The following is a 24,191-nucleotide window of genomic DNA, read 5'->3' on the forward strand; positions in this document are numbered from 1 at the left end:
TTTATAATTAGAATGGAAAATAATCCAATCCTTAACATCCAAAAACTTGTTTTCCAACATTGAGTGATGATTATGGATTGATCATAATTATTTCACGTAGGTGTATTATCCATAAATTATAATCAAGTCCCAATGCTAAGAATACATCACTCAATATTGGAGGAATTATTAGAATGTGTAGGAAAATGTACAAACGTCCAATTGTTATGCTTGCAAATGATGATGTAACAAAGAGTACATGTTGCTTCCTTGCATGTTGTAAATATGAAAAAATCTTTTAATGTTTAACAAAATGTTAACATGTCTATAAATTGGTGTTATATGTCTAAAATCATTGTTTAGAAGCTAAGAAGAGAGGGAAAATGATACAAAGAATCTTTGGTGTGAGTCGAGCCTTCATGCCCATTGTAGGAGGTTTTCAACATGTTTTCCGAATGGGGCCATTATAACACCCATATCTAATGTCATAGTTGAAGATTGCTTAATGAAGTATTGAAGATTACTTAATGAAGTACATATTCTCATTGGATCTTTGATATTAGGTTAGTTGTATATTCTCCATATATCATTTGGTGTCATATCCTAGCATGATTGTTATAGCTTATTGATTTGTAAATAAACAATTTATGACCTACTCTCATTACCAACATGGATTCTCTATAAAAGTTTCTTCTTGCACTTTTTTTTCATTATTTTATAAAGAGATTTATATTTTAAAAGACTAGGAGGTCTATGTATGTCCCTTGCCCTTTACAAAATTCTCAATCATTCTTTATTCTTCTCTATTTACAATCTTCCTTGCACAAAATACAACCAACTAGCTTGCACACCATACAACCAACTAACCAGCAATGATAAATAACACAGAAAAATTCCAATAAATTAGAAATCACTATATCAAATCTCGAACTTTAAATAGCTTATAATTTACAATATTTCTGCAATATTTTATGTGTTCCATTGCTCCGTAATATATAATTTTCTAACAACTAGTATCAGAGTCGAAGGTCTATTTCGCTAATAAACTTGTAGGAGAGAAGGGTCCCTAGTTCGAGAGGGAGCAATGGCGGAAGATGGTAGGTTTAGGGTCGAAAAATTCAACGGCCAAAACTACTAGCTGTGGAAGATGCAGATGGAAGATTATTTGTATCAGAGAAATCTGTACCAACCATTGAGCGGAAAGACAAAGAAGATGACGAGTATGTCAGACACAGAATGGGATATTCTCAACAGAAAGGCACTTGGAACAATATGGCTGTGCCTAGCGTCGTTGGTAGTGTTTAATATTTCAAAGGAAATGACAACACAGGGTTTAATGTCGGCATTGGCCAAACTATATGAAAACCCTCGGCCTGAAATAAGGTATTTCTTATGAAGCGTTTATTTAATATGAAGATGTCAGAAGGTGGATTTGTTGCAGACCATTTAAATGATTTTAATACAGTTACAAGTCAGTTAAGTTTTGTAGGGGTAAACTTTGATGATGAAGTTAGGGCTCTGTTATTCTTGTGCTCATTGCCAGAAAGTTGGAATGGTTTAGTAATGACCATTAGTAACTCTGTTTCTGGATCTAGTACTTTAAAGTTTGATGATGTTGTTGGTGCTATCCTTAGCGAGGAAATGCGATGGAAAAGCTCCAGTGAGACATCAGGTAATGCTTTGAGTGCAGAGTCTAGGGGAAGAAAAATGGAAAGAGGAAAGAGCTCAGGATATCGCAGTAAATCAAGGAAAGGCAGATCCAGGTCCAGATCGGGGATAGTGTGCTGGAAATGCAGAAAGAATGGACACCTAAAGAAAGACTATAGATCTCGGAAGGGAAAAGAAGGAGATGCACAACAATAAAACAATCATGAAGCAAATGTGACAAGTGAGGTGTTACAAGATACTTTGATTCTTTCTTTCGAAAATATTACTAATTCCTGGGTGGTAGATTCAGGGGCCTCATTCCATGCGACACCTGATAAGAAATATTTTCATGATTATGTTCAAGGATAATTTGGACAAGTTCGATTGGGTGATGATAAACCCTGTAAAATCGTTGGAATGGGTATAGTTTTCATAAAACAACAAAATGGAAATCAGTGGCTATTGAAGAATGTAAGGCATGTTCCAGATCTAAATAAAAATTTGATTTCAACAGGGCAGTTGGGAGGTGAAGGTTGCATAAGTACTTTCACAGATGAAACCTGGAAGGTCACTAAAGGATCCCTGGTAATAGTGAAAGGAGAAAAGGTTGGTACATTGTATTTATGCAATGGTATTTCTAATTCTGTTAATGCTTTAGCCTCTACAGGAGAAGATACGACATTGTGGCATCATAGGCTCAGGCACATGAGTGAGAAAGGGATGCAGATTATTCACTCAAGAAATTTGTTGCCAGGTTTGAAGCATGTTGATTTAAAATTCTGTGAGAATTGTGTTTATGGAAAACAGAAGAGAGTCAGATTCCTTAGAGTTGGGAAAGAAAAGAAGAGCGAAAAATTAGAGCTTGTGCATACAGATGTATGGGGACCTGCTTAGGTATCATCTCTTGGTGGCTCTCGTTATTATGTTACTTTTATTGATGATGCTACCAGAAAAACCTAGACTTATTGTATTCGAAATAAATATGATGTATTTGATACTTTCAAGAAATGGAAAGCTTTGGTTGAAAATGAGACAGGGAAAAGGTTGAAGTGTCTCAGATCAGATAACGGAGGTGAATATTGCGGCAAAGAGTTTGATAGGTATTGTTCAGAGAATGGAATTCGCAGAGAGAAGACAGTTCCAGGAACACCACAAGAAAATGGTGTGTCAGAAAGGATGAACAGGACAATCATGGAGCGTGCAAGGTGCATGAGATTGCATGCAGGATTGCCTTTACAATTTTGGGCAGATGCTGTAGATACTGTTGTTTATCTAATAAACAAAGGGCCTTCAAGTTCCTTGGATGGTGGTATTCCAGAGGAGGCATGGACAGGTAAAAAGGTAAAATACTCATTTTTAAAGACTTTTGGTTGTGAAGCTTTTGTCCACATTAATAAAGAAAATAGAACAAAGCTTGAGGCAAAATCAAAGAAATGTACCTTTATTGGATATGGTGTTAATGATTTTGGTTATCGCTTATATGATTATGAAAATAACAAAATCATTAGGAGCAGAGATGTAATATTCAATGAAAAGGTCTTGTATAAGAATCAGTTGCAGGAAAAGAAACAAGAAAAAGAAAATAGAGAATACACAGTGCTTGAGGATATCACAGGAAAAGTGATGGTGCCTAAAAATCATAATGATCAACAGCCAGAACAAAAACCACAACAGCAACAAGCACTTCAAACATCTAAAAGTGGTGTTAGAAGATCTACTAGGATAAGTAGACCCCCTGAACAATACTCTCCTTCATTATATTATGTATTGTTGACTGATTCTGGTGAACCAGAATGTTATGAAGAAGCAGTGCAGGTAGAAACCAGGAAGAAGTGGGAGCAAGCCATGAAAGAAGAGATGGACTCCTTAGCACATAACTAGACTTGGGACTTAGTTAGGTTGCTTGCAGGTAAAACAACATTGTAGAATAAATGGGTTTACAGGTTGAAGGAAGAAGATGGAGGAAAACAAAGGTACAAAGCTAGACTTGTGGTGAAGGGGTTTGCACAGAAAAAGGGTATAGACTTTGATGAGATATTTTCTCCTATTGTGAAAATGACTTCAATAAGAACTATTCTAAGTCTAGTAGTAGCTGAAGATTTGCATCTTGAGCAGTTAGATGTAAAGACAGCCTTTCTCCATGGGGATTTGGAGGAAGAGATATATATGCAGCAAACACAAGGATATGAGGTAAAAGGGAAGGAGAAACTAGTGTGCAGGTTGAAGAAGAGCTTGTATGGATTAAAACAGGCTCCAAGGCAGTGGTATCTAAAATTTGACAGGTTTATGTCTAAACAAGGTTATACTAGATGTCACTCTGACCATTGTGTTTATCACAAAAGGAAAAATGATGGCAGCTATATTATATTGTTATTGTATGTAGATGACATGCTTGTTGCAAGTTCTAACATGTAGGAAATAAATGTGCTCAAAAGGAAATTGGCAAACTCATTTGCAATGAAGATTTTGGGTGCTGCAAAACAAATCCTTGGTATGAGAATAACTAGAGACAGGAAGAATCGCAAATTAACATTGTCTCAAAGTGAGTACATAGAAAATGTGTTGAAAAGGTTTAATATGTAGAATGCAAAGCCAGTTAGTATACCTTTGGCTAGCCATTTCAAATCAAGTAAGGAGGCATGTCCCAAGACTTGGGAAGAAATGGCTCATATGTCTAAAGTTCCATATGCATTAGCAGTTGGAAGCTTAATGTATGCAATGGTCTGCACAAGGCTTGATATTGCACATGCAGTGGGAGTTGTAAGCAGGTACATGAACAATCCAGGAAAAGAGCATTGGATGGCGGTGAAGTGGATTCTCAAGTATTTGAGAGGTACCACAAATCAAGCATTATGCTTTGGTGGTTCAAACATTGCTCTACAGGGATATGTTGATGCAGATATGGAAGGTGACAGAGATAACAGGAGGAGCACTACAGGATATGTATTTACTGTAGGTGGAACATCTATCAGTTGGGTTTCAAAAATCCAAAGTGTTGTTGCACTTTCAACAACAGAAGCAGAGTATGTTGCTGCTACAGAAGCTAGTAAAGAAATGATTTGGTTACAAAGGTTTCTGGATGAATTGGGTAAGAAGCAGGAGTTGGGTAGGTTATACAGTGACAACCAGAGTGCCATACATCTTGCAAAGAACTCTGCATTTCATTCCAAGACTAAACATATACAGCTCAAGTACCATTTCATATGGTCAACATTGGAAGATGGACAGTTGAAGCTGGAAAAGATACACACTAGCCAGAATCCTGCAGATATGCTAACAAAAGTTGTAACCAGAGAGAAACTGAGAATCTGCTCAGTTTCAATTGGTCTTCAAGTATGATGAAGAAGATGAGAAACGGCCAGGTCCAAAGTGGATTCATTGTCTAGCAAATGAAGCAGCGGTGGAGTTGCTATAATCAGTCTCCAAGTGGGAGATTGTTGGGTGTGGAGCCTGATTATCTTCTGTATTCAAAGGTTTCAGCCGGATGTATACCCCAGGAAGACTATACACCCCTCCAAGTGGGGGGTGCGGGTGGGACTTGTCCCCCCCGCGAGGGTCTGGGGGCTAGCGGTCCCCCGGCGAGGGTTCGGGGGCAGCACCCCCGAAGCTAAAAATAGATGAAAATTTGCCTTGTAAAAGTCTAGTACTTTCTAGTCAATCTGGGCCGTTCATTAGGCGAATGATCTAACGGTAGAAGTTATGTTTAATTTAGGGTTTTTTTCCCTAGAAGGCAACCCCTCACTATATATGAGGGAATTGTATTGCGTCTATGTATATTTGTATTCTGAGTGAGGAAGAGAGAGGGGATTGAGAGTGAAGAGGGTGTTACAACGGATCTATTGTAGGTTGTATCTCTTCAGTTTGTTGGATAATATAATAAAAGAAGGATTGGCTATTTCTCCGTGGATGTAGCCCAAACTGGGTGAACCACATATATCTGTGTCTCTCTTGTTTTATGTGTTTTATGCATTTTCTGTGTTTATATTTCTGCAATATTTTATGTTTTCCATTGCTCCGTAATGTATAATTTTCTAACAATCATTTGGTGTCATATCCTAGCATGATTTTTATAGCTTGTTGATTTGTAAATAAACAATTTATGCCCTACTCTCTTTACCAACATGGATTCTCTATAAAAGTTTCTTCTTGCACTTTTTCTTCATTATTTTATAAAGAGATTTATATTTTAAAAGACTAGGAAATCTATGTATGTCCCTTGCCCTTTACAAAATTCTCAATCATTCTTTATTCTTCTCTATTTACAATATTCCTTGCACAAAATACAACCAACTAGCTTGCACACCATACAACCAACTAACCAACAATGATAAATAACATAGAAAAATTCCAATAAATTAGAAATCACTATATCAAATCTCGAACTTTAAATAGTTTATAATTTCCATAAAATTAGTGACAAACCATTGGTTTCATACGTCATTGGGGTAAATTTAGTCACGAAAATACCTCCCTCGCACAAAATTCACCAAGAATTATTCTTAGAAGGCTAAATTTCATAAAGGAAGACCGCGGTCAAATTAATTAAATATTTCCGTCTTTGGAGTTTGAATAAAAGAGTCTTCAAGAATGATGCTAAACACTTAATTTTCCGGTAAAATAAAGTAAACAATGATACAACAAAAAATGGAGTTTCAATATATTTCTTCCAAAATCTATGCTTTGTACTATGAATACCGACAGACCAACCGTTACATGATGAACAATATTATAAAGTCTTGACCCTCACACATCTTTTCCTATCAACCATTTCAATGGGGCATCCCATAATCAATGTTGCGGTTGTGGAGTCTCCATTGCTACTAATGGATATCTCATGTATCATTTTCGTTGGAATGGAGAACATGACACTAATAGAGTGGAAGTTATTTCATTATGGGGTTTACTGTACCGTGTGAAGTGACTAAACCTCAATGTTTTTCATATCTTTGGTGATCCTCAGATAACCATACATTGGATTAACAATGGGACTACTTTTTCCCCTCCACATTTCGTCCATTGGATGCATCAAATAAACAAGATCAGAGGACTTTTCCAACAAGTCACCTTTTCACATCTACATAGGAAATTGAACGTTGTTGCTAAGAAGTTTTCAAAGAAAGGACTTTCAATGAATCTGGGTTGCATCAATTTTTCTATTTGCTTGCAGGGACATCACATTAGTACCAATTTTTTCCCTTCGAGCTCATGGACAAATCTATCTCTTTTGTTTTTATTTTTGGACCTCAATGCCTAGTTTACTTCCACATCTTTTTCTGCGAATTTATATTTTCATCCTAATTGTTGTTGGCCTTATATGATGAATTAGTGTATGATCATTTTTTGGTAGGTATTGGAAGCAATTGATTTCAAATATTAGAGTTTTGGCTAGTATTGGTTGTTTGTTAGGGTCCAACCCTAACCCCCTTATTTATGTAATAGGGTTGAGTCATAGTTATAGTTAAGTAAAGAGTCAATAAAGCCCATATTAATAATTGTAAGTGGTTGACCCGTATTTAATGAAGGGACCACAGTTAGTTGCAAATGGGCCATGGTATTAGATAGATGGTATTAATAAGAACCATGGTATTGACCCATGGTATTGCATGTATGAATCCTATATAAAGGATAGAGACTCCCCTCGAGGAGCATCGTGTCTTATTTTGTAATTGAGTCGAGCTCTATTGGAGGTTGCCTCCTCGAAGAGGCAAGTGAGCATTGCTTTCCTTTCTGAATAATAAAATACATGCTGTTATTTCTTATTGTTTTGTGTTCTGGGTATATTTCTTCGCATATTTGGTATTCTGGTATCTTGTTGCAGGTCAAGAGCATAACAAGTGGTATCAGAGCACTTTCCAGGGCCGGTGGGATCTCCATTTTTATCAAAAAAAAGAAATTGGCTAGAGACATGTTCCGACGTCTTTAAACCACGGGATCTGTCGTTGAGTGCATAAACCTGCGGATTTGGGGAGGCATGCATGCAGGAAATACAAGAGGTGGTCACGCTTGTTGGACTCCCTTGTAACCCCTGTGGGTACCCCTTTGAGTAGTAGCGCATTAGACAAAACCGCGCACGAAATGTCTTCCAAGCACCCTCTGGGTATATCGGAAGCCCCCTAGGCTCTCTTGAAACCTCGCCATAGATAAACCATCAGCCATCTTGCTACTACAGTACACCGAGAATAGCACTCAGGGAGATTACTCGCGCATACGATAGGGTAGTCAGGTTGTACGGCTAAGGGTACGGTTGATCCTCCTTGGTTAGTGCCCTGAAAGATTGGGCCAAGTACTACTGTCAGACCCTTATGTATATTGCGATCTGTAGCACCTGACACTCCTTGAGACCATAGTTCCCTTGTCTCTCTCTAGATCACGCATCATCTTTTCCAGTTCAGATCTAGCAGGTGGGAATCTATCGCAGCTGCAACAATTAGTTCCGCCTTTCAGATCTATCAAATCCGCTAATCAAATCTATCAAATCTGCCATTGAGATCTAGCCGTTTGGATTTTGTAGCAATCGCCACAATCAGATCTGCCATTCAGATCTAGTAGTAGGGGTTCGATCACTGCCACATTCCTACTCATAATTTGCAGTTGAGGGTTAGGCAACAGATCTGACTATTTGTGTGGGCCCCTATACCTGGGTATGATTCTCGCAAGACATTGGGTATAATTTACTTTTCTAAGATTCGGCTACTGCAGTATTCCTAAGCGAGGAGTAAAACTCCTTTCGGAGTAAAAAAAAAAAGCTCCAACAGACAGGAATAGCGAACGAATATATTACAGCCTTTGAAGCCTTAGCCTTCCACACAGGAGGTCTACACGATTAGTTCTACTTGGAATGTTTTGTCAGTGGTCTCAAAGAATCCATACAAGCCCACGTCCGACTGCAACACCCAACCTCATCGCTGGATGCTTGCAAGATAGCTCGTGAATTAGAACGTGTGTTAGTGGCCCAGTCCAATCGCCCAAATTTCATAGCCAAAGGTCGCCCCACCCAGGCTCAAAGCACTACCCAAACACTCAAGGTTCAAAAGGTGTCACCTGTGGAGCCCAAATTCTTCCAAATTGATGCTACTGATCACAATTCATCGGAGGAAGCCCCACCACTTGATGAACCAGAGGAGGAAGATGAGGACAACAAGTTGGAAAATGTACCTGAAGAACCAGTTATCTCGCTTCATGCTTTGGCAGAGATTTCTTGTCCCCAGAGTCTCAAAATCAGAGGTTTTATTAAGCATCGCCCTGTAGTAGACTTGATTGATAGTGGCAGTAAACATAACTTTATCCATCAAAGAGTCGCGGAAGCAGTGCATTGTTTTCTCAGAGTAGTCTCTAACTTCCAGGTCCAAATTGCTGATGGGGGAACAATGAAATGTGAAGGCTGCTGTGAAAACGTCAAAATTCAAATGGGGGATTATCAGCTAAATACCCAAATGTTTTCCATACACATGGGAGGGTGTGACATTGTCTTGGGTGCTGAATAGCTCCGCACACTCGACCCAATCACAATGGATTTCCAGGAGTTATATATGAGCTTTAAGCAGAACAACCACACACATACCCTTCGCGGACTCCAGGCGGGTGCTCCCTCTATCATCAGCTCGCATAGGATGGAAAAGTTGTTAAAAAAGGGCCACCATGGAGTTATAGCCCAATTTAATGCCATCCAGGCCTTCAAACCCACTTCTCTTCATATTCATCCTGAGATGCAACAGATCTTAAACAACCATCTGCTGGTCTTTGACAAGCCTCATGAGCTTCCACCCTCGAGAGGGGAACATGATCATAGCATTACTTTGGTCCCACGGGCCTAACCACCAAATGTGCATCCATATAGATATCCGTTTTCCCAAAAGAATGAAATTGAAAAAATCATCAAGGAACCCCTAGAAGCAGGCGTCATTCGTCCTAGCATTAGTCCTTATTCATCGCCTGTGGTCATGGTGCTCAGGAAAGATGGGGAATGGCATATGTGTCCAGACTTCAGGGCCCTCAACAAGCTGATGGTCAAATATAAATTTCCCATCCCAGTTGTCGATGATTTGCTAGATGAACTAAATGGGGCTCAATTCTTTACTTAGCTCGACCTTAACTCGGGCTATCACCAAATTCGCATGAAAGAAGTAGACATTCCAAAGACTGCTTTCCGAACTCATGAAGGCCATTATGAATTCCTGGTCATGCCATTTGGTCTTTGTAATGCCCCATCCACTTTTCAGAGCCTCATGAACCACCTGCTCAAACCATATCTCAAAAAATTTGTCCTTGTTTTCTTTGATGACATCCTCATCTACAACCGCACCTGGGCCACACATCTTCAACATGTAGATCTGCTCTTGCAACTGCCCCAGAAGCATAAATTGTTTGTTAAGATGTCCAAGTTCTCTTTTGGCATGGAAGAAGTTGAGTATTTGGGCCACATTGTGGGGCGTGAAGGTGTCAAGGTGGATCCCAAAAAGATCCAGGCAATGTAGGATTGGCCTCAACCAAAGACCTTGAAGAGCTTGAGAGGATTTTTGGGTCTCACAGGCTACTATCGCAAATTTGTCTGCAATTATGGTAGCATTGCTAGACCCTCACTCACCTTCTCAAGAAAAATTCATTTCTCTGGAATGATGAAGCACAACAGGCATTTATAGCTCTCAAATAGGCCATGTGTTCCACTCTTGTATTAGCACTACCCGACTTCACCAAATCTTTTGTGATTGAATGTGATGCTTCAGGTACGGGTATTGGGGCGGTCTTAATGCAGGAAGGTCGACCCTTGGCCTTCACTAGCCAACAACTAAGTGGGACAAATCTGGGACAATATACCTATGAGAAGGAGATGATGGCCATCTTACATGCAGTAGATACCTGGAAACCATACTTATTGGGGCGGCATTTCCAAATCCACACAGACCATCAAAGCCTTAAATATTTTTTGGAGCAATGCCTATCCTTGCCATAACAAAATAAATGGCTCGCCAAAATGTTGGGATATGATTATGAGATAATTTACAAGAAAGGGCGCGAAAATGTCGTAGCAGATGCTTTATCACGCCAATTTGAGGAGGAAAGCACCCTACTCACAATCTCCCTTCCCATTCCAGAATGGATTGAAGAGGCTCGCAAGGAATGGTTTTCACATCCTTTGCTCTCCCAACTCATTAATAAATTGCAGGCGGATCCAAATTCCACCGCGAGATACTCTTGGCAGGATGAGATTCTTCGCTACAAGGATAGAGTCGTGATATCACCAACATCCACCCTCAAAAGTTTCATTTTGGCAGAGTTGCACTCATCTCCCACTGCAGGCCATTCAGGCTTTTAGAAGACTTATGCTCGCACTTGACATTCATTCTTTTGGACAGGCATGAAAAAGGACATTCTTACTTTTGTAGCTGAGTGTGACGTATGTTAGCGCCACAAAGGAGAAATAGTCAAATCCCCAGGCACATTACAACCATTGCCCATCCCGGCCTCAATCTGGACGGAGGTTTCTATGGACTTCATTACGGGTCTTCCGAAGTCAGGTAACAAGTCAGTCATCATGGTGGTTGTGGACAGACTTTCTAAGTATGCTCATTTTTGCGCCCTACCCCACCCTTTTACACCGGCTTTGGTGGTTCAATCTTTCATGGACCAGATCTTCAAATTGCATGGCATGCCCACTTCCATTGTGTCTAATCGTGACCTGATCTTAACCAATAACTTTTGGCAGGAACTCTTCAGCCTACAAGGTACCCAACTACAACTCAGTACTTCCTATCATCCCCAAACTGATGGTCAAATTGAAGCAGTCAATAAATGTCTAGAGACCTACCTTAGGTGTTTCACTTCAGGAAAAAAACATCTATGGGTACAGTGGTTACCTCTAGCAGAATGGTGGTATAACACTAACTATCATGGCACCACCAAAATGACTCCATATGAAGCAGTTTATGGTCAACTCCCTCCTTCACCTACTTCTTATATCCAGGGATGCTCGAAGGTACAAGCAGTGGATCACCTCCTACAGAACCACACAGCCATGCTAGCCCACCTCAGAGAGAATCTCCATCAAGCTCAAAACCGCATGAAGCAACAGGCAGATCAACATCATTCAGAATGCAAATTTCAAGAAGGGGATCAGGTATTTTTGAGGCTGCAACCATATAAGCAAACATCACTCAAAGACAAGGGTTGTCAAAAATTATCTCCAAAATTCTACGGAACGTATCAAGTACTTCAGCGCATCGGAGAAGTAGCATACAAGCTAGCTTTGCCACCCACAGCAAAAATCCATCCAGTCTTCCATGTCTCATGCCTCAAGAAACTGATTGGGAACCATTGCCAAATTTAAACCAGTCTACCAGAATTGGATGAAGAAGGTTCAATCTGGCTCCAACCTGAACAGGTTCTGGACACGCGAGAACGGCACCTGTGCGGCCGCACGATCAAGGAAGTCCTCGTCAAGTGGAAAGACACCTCTCTAGAAGATGCGACCTGGGAACCAGCCACTGTCCTTTAGAGGATATTTTTATGGGGGAGGGCATGTTAGGGTCCAACCCTAACCCCCTTATTTATGTAATAGGGTCGAGTCATAGTTATAGTTAAGTAAAGAGTCAATAAAGCCCATATTAGTAATTGTAAGTGGTTGACCTGCATTTAATGAAGGGACCACAGTTAGTTGCAAATGGGCCATGGTATTAGATAGATGGTATTAATAAGAACCATGGTATTGACCCATGGTATTGCATGTATGAATCCTATATAAAGGATAGAGACTTCCCTCGAGGAGCATCGTGTCTTATTTTGTAATTGAGCCCAGCTCTATTGGAGGTTGCCCCCTCGAAGAGGCAAGTGAACATTGCTTTCTTTTCTGAATAATAAAATACATGTTGTTATTTCTTATTGTTCTGTGTTCTGGGTATATTTCTTCGCATATTTGGTATTCTGGTATCTTCTCGCAGGTCAAGAACATAACATTAACATTGTTGTTGAGTGCTGATTAGTTGTCCATGTGGCTATATATCTGATGCTACATTTTAACAATATGTACATGTAAACATAGCTCTCTTATTAATAAAAACATGTTAATTTTTTTGTCTTGAAAAAAATAATAAATTAAATAAAAATCCAATATTTAATAATAGTAATAATAATTTAAAAAACAATCATATTAAAAGGTAGTAAAATTAATATTCTTATTTATTTTCACATTTTATAAATTCTTGAATTTTGACATATCATTAACCAAGAGGGGCAACATAATATGGTAGTAGTAGAATATAATTTTCTATCAATCTCCAACTATATTTATACACATATAATATTTCTATTGTTTGCAGAATCTAAGAAGAATTTGTAATATTTCTTGAAAGATCTAGTAAGAATTTATAATTTGTCTTTTGATTAACAAGGGCATAGAAAATGTATTAATATTTCTTCAAAAAAAATTTGTTAAATACAATATCTCTATTATCGTATCTTTTAAGGAAATGGTAATTATGCAAAGAGTTATAAGTTTAAATGTTATATTTAAATGTGTTTAATAAGAAATGTGTATATTTTTATAAGAAATGTTTACATTTTATGAAAAAAATATAGATATAAATACTTATATTTCTTCTCATTTTATTAAATTAGTAAGATAAAGAGAAACATAATTTGGATAAGAAAACAATTTTAGAGGATAACATTTTAATGAAATTATTTCTTGTAATATTTATGCTAATTTAGTTTATAATTAGAATGGAAAATAATCCAATCCTTAACATCCAAAAACTTGTTTTCCAACATTGAGTGATGATTATGGATTGATCATAATTATTTAATGTAGGTGTATTATCCATAAATTAAAATCAAGTCCCAATGCTAAGAATACATCACTCAATATTGGAGGAATTATTAGAATGTGTAGGATAATCTAAATAACATGAGACAAAAAGTACAAATGTCCAATTGTTATGCTTGCAAATGATGATGTAACAAAGAGTACATGTTGCTTCCTTGCATGTTGTAAATATGAAAAAATCTTTTAATGTTTAACAAAATGTTAACATGTCTATAAATTAGTGTTATATATCTAAAATCATTGTTTAGAAGCTAAGAAGAGAGGGAAAATGATACAAAGAATCTTCGGTGTGAGTGGAGCCTTCATGCCCATTGTAGGAGGTTTTCAACATGTTTTCAGAATGGGGCCATTTATAACACTCATATCCATCAGAATGGGGCCATTTATCACACCCAATGAAGTATTGAAGATTGCTTAATGTACATATTCTTATTGGATCTTTGATATTAGGTTAGTTGTATATCCTCCATATATCATTTGGTGTAATATCCTAGAATGATTGTTATAGCTTGTTGATTTGTAAATAACCAATTTATGACTTACTCTCTTTACCAACATAGACTCTCTATAAAAGTCTTTTCTTGCACTTTTTTTCATTATTATATAAAGAAATTTATATTTAAAAAACTAAAAGATCTATATATGTCCTCTGCCCTTTATAAAATTCTCAATCATTCTGTATTCTTCTCTATTTACAATCTTGCTTGTACACAATACAGCTAATTAACTTGCACACCATATAACCAACTCACCAGAGATAATAAATAACACACAAAAATTTCAACGAGTTAAAAATTACTATATCAAATCTCGAACTTTAAATAGTTTATAATTTCTATAAACTTAGTGACAAACCATGAGTTGCATTTCCGCAAAACTAAAAAAAGTATCACATTTCCATAAAATTAATCACAAAGCATGGACTGCACACGCCACTGGGGTAAAATTAGTCATTGAAAGGCAGCCCCCCGCATAAAATTAATAAAAACATTATTCTCGGAAATCTTTTAATAAAAAAATAATTCTCAGAAATCTTTTGCCTAAATATCTAAAAGGTAGACGGCACTTAGATTAATTAAATCTTTCCGTCTATTTGATGTTTGAATAAATGAAGACTTTATACATCTTCAGAAGACCGCACTCATATTAACTAAATCTTTCCGTCTCATTGAAGTTTGAATAAATCAAAAAGTATTCTCAGAAATATTTTCGGCATCTTCCAGTTTGGTAAATTTAAAAAAGGAAGACCGCCGCCCCTTGAAGTTTCCGTCTGCTTGAAGTTTGAATAAATGAGGCTGAGCCTAAAAAATATCCTGAAAGTAATACGCCATTTCGAAAAAATAAAAATAAAATATTGATTGCTCCTCTCTTCAGTAGGGTAAGAATTAGTGAGCAAAAAGCTCGCACTTACTTTCATAAAATCAATCAAAAGTAAGTCAAGTCATTTCAGTGGGTGAGAATTAGTGAGAATAAAAATAAAATATTGATTGCTCTTTTCAGTGGGGGTAAGAATTAGTGAGTAAAAGTAAGTAATTTTGTCGGCCTGTAACTATGACTAGACAAGAGTGTCTATTTTTTAAGCAGTAAAGTCAATGTTACTTACTTGTAAAATAATAAAGTATTTATAAAATAAGTTTTAAAAGTTACATTATTGAAATAAATTTAAAAAGTTTGCAAAATTAATTAATAATCTTTTTCCTGGCCTGGGGATCTTTTCCTTTTAACCTTTAAATGTGAAATATGGCATTGAGAATCACATCTGTCCGATAGCTTCGGGTCCCTTAATTTTCCAAAAAGAAGAGCGCACTCACATCAATAAAATTCAAAAACGCCTGTTGTCTTTTCGAAGAGAATCAAATTAAGAAAAGCAGAAACTTTTTCGAGATTTTCCTTAAAAAGAAGACCAATAATAGAAACTGTGACATTTAAACCATGATGGTAAAGACCCACCTTTCAAAAAAGAATATCACATTTTTATAAAATTAATCACAAAGCATTAGATGCATAATTCGGGCCATAAAATTAGTATTTACAAGACCGCCCAAATTGAAGTTTGAATAAATTAAACTCGCCTTTAAATGATGACGATTTACTTTTCCGTAAAATAAGGGAAATAATGCAGTGTTTGCAGTCCCAGAATGAATTAGCAATATTACTTAAAAACATTAAAAGTAAATCAATTGAAAGTCAATATTATCTAAAATGTTAAAGTAAATATTTTTCAATGATGATGATGATGGTTAACGTTCACTGAGATCAAATTTAGTTTATCCGATCTAAAAAATGAATTATTTAGTTTGATTTAGGATTTTATTCCTATGCTCAAAAGGCTTGGAAAAAAGCCTCTCCAGCTCACTGTAATTTTGACATCATAAAAGGCTAGGAAGGTCAGTGTTGCAACAAAGATTTTGACACTGAGATCTAATGTGGTTGTACACGGCATTCTAAAAGGAAGTGATGTATTCTTCGAAAGATGACAGAACCTTTCCATCCACAGTGTTTTAGGAACTGCCCAACGACCGTTTCACTATGGAGCTCATGAGAGTTCGTTCTAATCTTGGCTATATTAATTTTCTTCTTTGAGCTAGTTAAAACAGAGACATATTTTTGATCTTCTAGGGTGGGGTTGATGACCTTCTTATAATACCTTAATTTTCTTAGATACAATTAGATCAAAAGAACAACCTAGTAATATAGGCTTTCACACAATCAAGGTGGTTTCAACCACTACCTAGATAGTAGGACCTGAGACCTAATCTTAGAGTCTCAATCCTATCTTTAACTAACTGTATCTTTCTCCATTAATTCTAACATGAGACCTAATCTTAGAATCTCAATCCTATCCTTAACTAACTATATCTTTCTCCATTAATTCTAACACACTAAAACTATGATAAAAAATGATAATACAATCTTGGCTTGGTCTACCTCAAAATTATCTCACCATCATTCCCAATATCATATTACTGAATTAGGAAAGAGGCAAGATAGACTATTAACTTTGGAATATCTGAAAACATGGAATAAATCTAAAATTCACCATATTCGGTATAATATAGATGCCATATTAAAGAAAAACCTTAATACAATTACCTATGATTGACTCTATAATTATAATTGACTTTTTTATTTACCTATTGTTGGCTTTGTTGTACCGTTTCCATTTCTAATGTGCTTGGATTACTTGTATAACAACAGCATAGCCAATATATGTAAGATAACCTTATGACATAGATTAACATCAAATCACATTTGAAGCACTAGCATCATAGAAGTCAATACGTAACATAACACTATGATATAGATTGACATCAAATCAGATTTGTAGTATTAGCATCATAGTTTTCATTAGCAACGAAAACCCAACTCAAAATTAATTAACAAACCATTCACACTACTAACCCGGGCAAAGATTCATAATGGGGCTTCGAATAAGAGTTGATTTAGTCAAATACAAAATACCGAAAAAAAAACGAATAATTGAAATCATTGGCATATGGGATCATTTGTGCTTGTTTTTTCTTCAATCTCTAAAGCAAAGCAACGAGCTTCACCGAGATTTTTTTATAATGAAGAAATCACAAACATGTTCTGTATTTCTTCAATGAACTTCGACCATGTGTTTCAAGAAATCTTGAAATTAAATTTATACACATGCACAGGCTCTCTGGAAGATGGATGCACATAGTTAGAAGGGAATAATAATGCTTGGCACGTTTTCCAAACCTCAGCAAGTTCTAGCGAGATTTTCTTGGTGGGCTTTTGAGTGGGATAGTCGATGTCGAAAATCTCTGCAATCTCTTGAGAACTTCAGATAATTTGACATCAAATCTTCTTTCAATAGCAAGTTTCCTAAATTTTATTTGCTGTCCAAATATATATCTTCAGTGCCTAACGAAGAAGAGGATCGGTGGGAATCATGCCATGGATATCTTGTTCCTTCCAACCTCCATCTCTTTTTGTACCTTCCTGAAAGTGGTCCATCAACTATCTGTGCATGCAGAAATTAGAACCACAACCACCATTGTTGCATTCTCCTTCCTTAACTATATCTAGCTCAAAATTAGCGTCTGTTTCAAAAGAAAAAAATAAAATAAGTTTTCAGGAGAGATGCGGAGAGAAGAATTGGACATCAGTCCAAAATGCTATCCACCTTGGATATTTTGAAGGCAAAGGGAAGGCTGAAGTTGCTAAACTAGTAAGAACTTCTGTCGAAAAGAACCTTGCCAGGGAACTGGACAATGCATTTAAAATTGGGTGAATTGTAGCTATAACTGCCATTGTAGGTGTGGTTGTTAGTCACACACATGCTCCTCCTGGGACATTCTCAAAAACTCTTGTTGCTCCTCCTGGGACTTCTGCCCCATGATTTTATGTTCCTGCTAAATTTCTCGTCATTTAGCTTGGTAGGATTCTTCTCATATTTAATCGTACTCTCCCCTTCTTACCCTCCCCTTTTTATGTGGAAGCTCACTGACATATTCCTTAAACCATCAATCCCCGGCATGCCTAAAACTCACTGAAAATTTCAATGAAATTTGAAAAAAAAAATAGAACTTCCATTACGTTAGCATCCAATAGCAATGAAAATTTTAAAAATAGAACTTCCACTGCTTTAACATCCAATATCAAATACAATTTTCAAAAATGGATATGGCTCTAATAATTTAGGACTTTCCAATCATGGATCTGAGAATAATTAGGACTCTGTGTAATCAGAACTAACAGAACTAACATGGCTCTGAATCATAATATCATTAACATGGCTCTGAATCATAGTATGTCTAGAATCAAAATATATTGCTGAAAAAGGAAGGAATGCTTAATTTGTATAGTTAAGTTTGCTACTGCATAACTCCACACTTTTCAAGGCAAAGAAGTAACACATGTTTCGTAGTTTAATAATAACACTCAACCTTTTACTCTATTACTGATATATGTTTGCAAGATACATAACCACTTCAACAATAGTTATATTCATTAATTAGAAATTATGATATTTTTTTCAATAATTTCTAGAACTAAAAAATATTTCTATATTTTAATTATTTAAAAGAAATACAAAACTTTTAATGTGTTTAGTACTTGGTAAGTGTGATGCATTCAGTTATACACGTAAAGGACATTGAATATAACTTTTTTTTGAGATAGAACAAGAAATTTTAGAATAATAAAAACATTTCCACATTTCCAAAACACCATTGACAATGGATCTAACTTTATTGTTCACATTTGCATACAATCAACCACATATTTATGTACAAACAAGGAAAGGGAAATAAGACTCAAATTACATCATAGTTTAGTTACATAACTACCACTTTGTTACAATAGACTAAGATGTGGAAGAACTTTGACCTTCACAAATGTTGTTCATAGTAGTACTTGTATTACCCAACAAATGTGTTAGATTTGATTGGAATTTGGGAATGGCAGTAGTGCTCAGAAAAGTGTCTTTGATGTTTTGCAACATGCATAGAATGCCCATCATAGTAGGTCGTCCTTGAGGAGACTCATTTGTGCAAAGTAAGCCCACATTTATGAGTGAACTGAGACAATTGAGATCCTTATCTCTATTAGTCCTCCTCAATAGACCCGTGTCGACTACTTCTTGTACTCGGTTTGGAAAACTACTACCCACCCATTTTTGCAAGTTCATTCCTTCCACAAACATGTCGTGTGTGGGCTTCTTTCTAGTGAACATTTCCAATAACACTATTCCATAGCTATATACATCGCCTTTTATTGTAACTTGTCCTCCCACTCCATATTCTGCATTCAAAGATCCTCATCTTAAATTTTTTAATTCAAAATGTTAAGCAAACATAAGAAAATCATAACATTGCTTAAGATGGTATATAGTTTAAATAATACCTAGAGGAATGTACCCTGTAGATCCTTTGAGTGCATTTGTGGAAGTGACAGCTCCATCTTCATTACTTGCAAAACATATAGTAGCAATGCCGAAGTCTATTAAATATGCAGTCATATCTTCACCCAACAACACATTGTTGGGTTTCAAATCACAATGAATCACTTGCACAAAACAATGGTGATGGAGATACGCCATGCCTTGGGCGATGTCTATTGCTATATTCAACCTTTGAATCATATTCAAACTACTTTGTTCTCCATCATTGGGATATAACCACTTTTCTAGGCTTCCATTGGGCATTAATGGAAATATCAAAGCTTTGATTTGGAGATCTGAATAACAAGTTATGACCCGAATCAAATTTCGGTGTCTAACTTTACCCAAAACTTTGCACTCTCTATCAAAACTCTTTTGAGCCCCTTCATTTTGTAGATTGAGAATCTTGACAGCCACCATTGTGCCATCATTCAAAAGCCCTTTGTACACTTTGCCAAAACTACCAACTCCTAACAAGTTGGCATCACTAAATTCATTTGTTGCGATGACGAGCTCTGCATAGGAGATTCTTCGATGACCCACATTTAATGTTGGACCAGTCTCTTTCTGAATATGTCTCTTGCATATTCGTCTCCACAAGATTGCAAGAAACAAACACAATACAACAAATGCTACAACAAAAACGAGTGCGATAACTCTTTTTAGATTTAGAACACTTTCATGTTTATGAGCATAGCATGGTGGTAGATTTTTCCAAGGTCCACATAGAGCAAGATTTCCCCTAAATGCAGTGGCTGCAATCCTTTTGAAAACTCCCTCTCTAGGGACTTCTCCTGACAACTTGTTAAAAGAAAAATTCAAGTGATGGAGCATTGTGAGATTTTCTAGTGATATGGGTATTCCACCCGACAAATTGTTGGAAGAGAGATCTAGGTCTTGAAGGCTTAGAAGTTCGGTGAGGGATAGTGGAATTGGACCTTCAAGTGAGTTGCAAGAAAGATTAAGATATTCTATTTCTTGGCAACTTCCAAGTGCACTTGGAATGTAACCAGTTAATTGATTTGCAGAAACATCTATAGCTTGAAGCTTATTGAACTTTCCTAGTGCTAAAGGTACATGGCCATGTAATAAATTGTTTGACAAGTTGAAATGGAAGGCTAAATTTGCAAGGCCTGCAGCTTCTGGAGGTATGTGCCCAGTGAGTTTGTTGTATGATAGATCTAGCAGTAGTAAGTTCACACATTTCCCTAAATTTGCAGGGATATTTCCTGATAACTTGTTATGGTTAAGATATAAATATCTTAGTTGGCGGAAGTTGGCCACAAAATCAGGGATTCTTCCAGAGAGATTATTCTTAAAGAGATCTAAGAGCCCTAAGGTTTTTAGCTGCCCAATTTCCATAGGGATGTTTCCTTGTAAATTATTGGAATCCATATATAACCTCTCCAACTTCTGAAGCATATTAACTGAAGAAGGGATTGACCCTGTAAAAGAATTACTCTTTAAACTGAAGAATGTTAAATTAGTTAGGTTTCCAATTTGTGGAGGTATTCCTCCTGCTAATTCATTCAAACTCAAGTCTAAGTAGTGGAGTTTTGTAGAGAGGTGGCCTATCGTAAACGGCAATTTCCCTGTGAGATTATTCCAGGATAAGTCTACTTTTTGTAGATTGGAACAGTTACTAAGAGCATCAAGAATGGGGCATCTCGTGGTGCTGCCGCTAATCAGGTGATTGACGTTTAAGTAAAGAGTCCGCAGATGTGTCAATTTACCGAACTCCATGGGTACTATTCCGCTGAGTTGGTTTGATGATAAGGCAATCACTTGAAGCTTTGTACAATTGAAAAGGGAAGAAGGAAAGCTCCCGCTCAGCTCATTAATATCCAGAGCGAGCATGCTGAGCTGGCTTAGCATACCCAACTCCAACGGAATGTGTCCCGTTAGATGGTTAATTTCCAGAGAGAGAATGTTGAGCTGGCTTAGCATACCCAATTCGGAAGGAACACCTCCGTGAAGGTTGTTGCTTAGCAAATATAATGCCATCACTCCTCCGTGAAGGATATGTTTCCCAAGCACTCCGGGATTGTTCCCATCAAATTGTTAAATGCGAAGGCCATGTCTATTAGGATGGGGAGAACACATAGTTGTGGGGGGATGTTTCCTGTGAGATGGTTAAAGGAGAGAATCAAGCTCCGCAAACTGCGACACTTACTCAGAGTGGGTGGAATGGAACCTTGGAGTTGATTCCTAGAGAGGCGAAGCATCTTTAAGCGAGAGAGGGTTCCCAATTGATGGGGAATTTGACCGTGGAAACTGTTATTGCGAAGGCTGAGTACTGTAAGAAAAGAGAGATTGGCGAGAAGGGGAGAGATTGTACCTTGTAATCCCATGCTTGAAACATTGAGGGAAACGACTCTCTGCCTGCGCCTGCTGCATATGATGCCCGTCCACTGGCATAATGAAACATTTGGTTTCCAGGTGGCAGCTAATGATTGGTAGGGATCATATGTGATGGCAGACTTGAAAGCAAGCAGAGCGTGTTGATCAGAAACATTGGTGAGACGAGGGAGATGGGCGATGGGTGTGGAAAAGACAAAAGGAGGATTGAGAAAGAGAACGAAAGAAAGGGTGGTGAGGAGAAGCATTCTGATAATACACATTCTGAGAAAAGAGAAGGAACGTAATAAATCTGCATTTCTGGAATGAAAATGGAGTTTGGTAGTGTAGCTATATAGCAGCAGAAAGAATCAAATCTTTCCCATATCTTAAATCTTTCTGATATCTTTTGAAAAAGAGGAGCGCACTCACATAAATTAAGAAAAGTAATCACAAAGCATTGACTGCACACGCCACTGGGTAAAATTAGTCATCGAAAGGCAGCCACTGGGTAAAATTAATCAAAAAATATTCTCGGAAATCTTTTAATAAAAATTATTCTCAGAAATGTTTTGGCTAAATTTCTAAATGCAAGACCGCACTCATACTAATCAAATCTTTCCGTCTATTTGAAGTTTGAATAAAGGAAAAAGTATTCTCAGAAAATTTAGAAAAAGGAAGACGACGTTCGTATTAATTAAATCTTTCCGTCCCTTTTAAGTTTGAATAAATGACGCTGAGCCTAAAAAATTATCCTAAAAGATAAAATGCTAAAAAAATTAAATCCTTCCGTGTGTTGGAAGTTTGAGTAAATGAGGCTGTGCCTTAAAAGATGATCCTGAAAGTAAGGAAAAAAATAATCAAAAGGATTGATTGCATTCTTGAGTGGGGTAGAATTAGTCAGCACTTTCATAAGATCAGATAATACGCCATTTCGAAATAAATAATCAAAAGGATTGATTGCACTCTTCGGTTGATTGCTTTGAAATAATCAATCAAAAGTGTTTCGACTAAACAGGTTTTTAAGTCTTTCGATTAAACATTAAAGTCAATGGTACTTATATGTAAAATAAGGCATTTATAAAATAAATTTTAAATTTTAAAATTCTAATATTTTTAAATAAATTATAAAAATTTATAAAGTTCATCCAAAATATTTAAAGTTCATCCAAAATATTTATCTTGGTGCAGGGAATCTTTTCCTTTTAAACATTAAATATGAAATATCACATTAAAATAAAATAAATAAAATAAAAATTTAACATTTTATAAATTAAAAATAATAATAATAATAATAATTATTATTATTATTTTAAAAAATCATCTTAAAAAATATTAAAATTAATATTAATATTTTATTTTACATTTTATAAATTTTAAATTTTCACTCAAATTAAACAAAAGGCGCAACATAATAAGGTAGTAATATAATATAATTGTTTATGAAACTCCAACTATATTTATGCATGATTCAAAGGATTCTAAATATAGAATTTAACAAGCATTTATAATATTGTCTTAAAAAACTTATAAAAATTTCCATTAGGTTCTATAATGGAAAATTTAACAATTTAAAAAAAAAACATTTGATAAATACAATCTCTCTTTTATTATATTTTTTAAGAAAATATGTTATATTTAAATGAGTTTTAAAATATTAATGAAAATTGTGTATACATTTTCACTATTTAAATAATAATAATAATATAGATTTATAAGAAATATATATATTTTAAAAAAATGTTTACATTTTATGAAGAAAGTATATATAGATATAGTTATATTTATTTTATTAAAATAGTAAGGTAAAATAAATATAATTTAAATAAAAAAGACAATTTACGACAATTTTAGAGGATAGTATCTTAATGATAATTATTTTTTGTAATATTTATGTTAATAGGTAAACTTAGTTTATAGTTAGAATAGAAAATATGTTGGGACAAATGCTGTGAGGGGTGAATCAGTATTTACAAACCAATAATTTTTATATTTCATATTCATATTAACTATAAATTACAATCAAGCCCCAAGGTTATGAATACACCACTCAATATTCCAGGAATTATCAAAACAATGTGAAATGTAAAATATCACATTTATAAAATAAATTTTAAATTTTAAAATTCTAACTTTCTTAAAAAAAAAAATAGAATTCTGAGATTCTTAAAATAAATTAAAAAACTTCATAAAATTAATCAAAAATATTTCTGGTTGCATTGGAAACTTTTCCTTTTAAACATTAAATGTAATTTCTTAAAGAAAAATAGAATTCTAACATTCTTAAAATAAATTAAAAAACTTTATAGAATTAATCAAAACTATTTCTCATTGCCTTGGAAACTTTTCCTTTTAAACATTAAATGTGAAATAATGCATTCACATAAAATAAATTAAATGTTTGCTAAGACATAGACTGAATGTTTGGACTCATTGGGCAATCTCATATGGGCATGGTGGTTTCCAAATTGAAGGTTTTAAAGGGGAGTCTGTAAATGG

Source organism: Pinus tabuliformis, chromosome 4_2, assembly GCF_031772625.1.
Source record: "Pinus tabuliformis cultivar Carrire ecotype Pingquan chromosome 4_2, CPIR1, whole genome shotgun sequence".
In the NCBI taxonomy this organism is placed as follows: Eukaryota; Viridiplantae; Streptophyta; class Pinopsida; order Pinales; family Pinaceae; genus Pinus; species Pinus tabuliformis.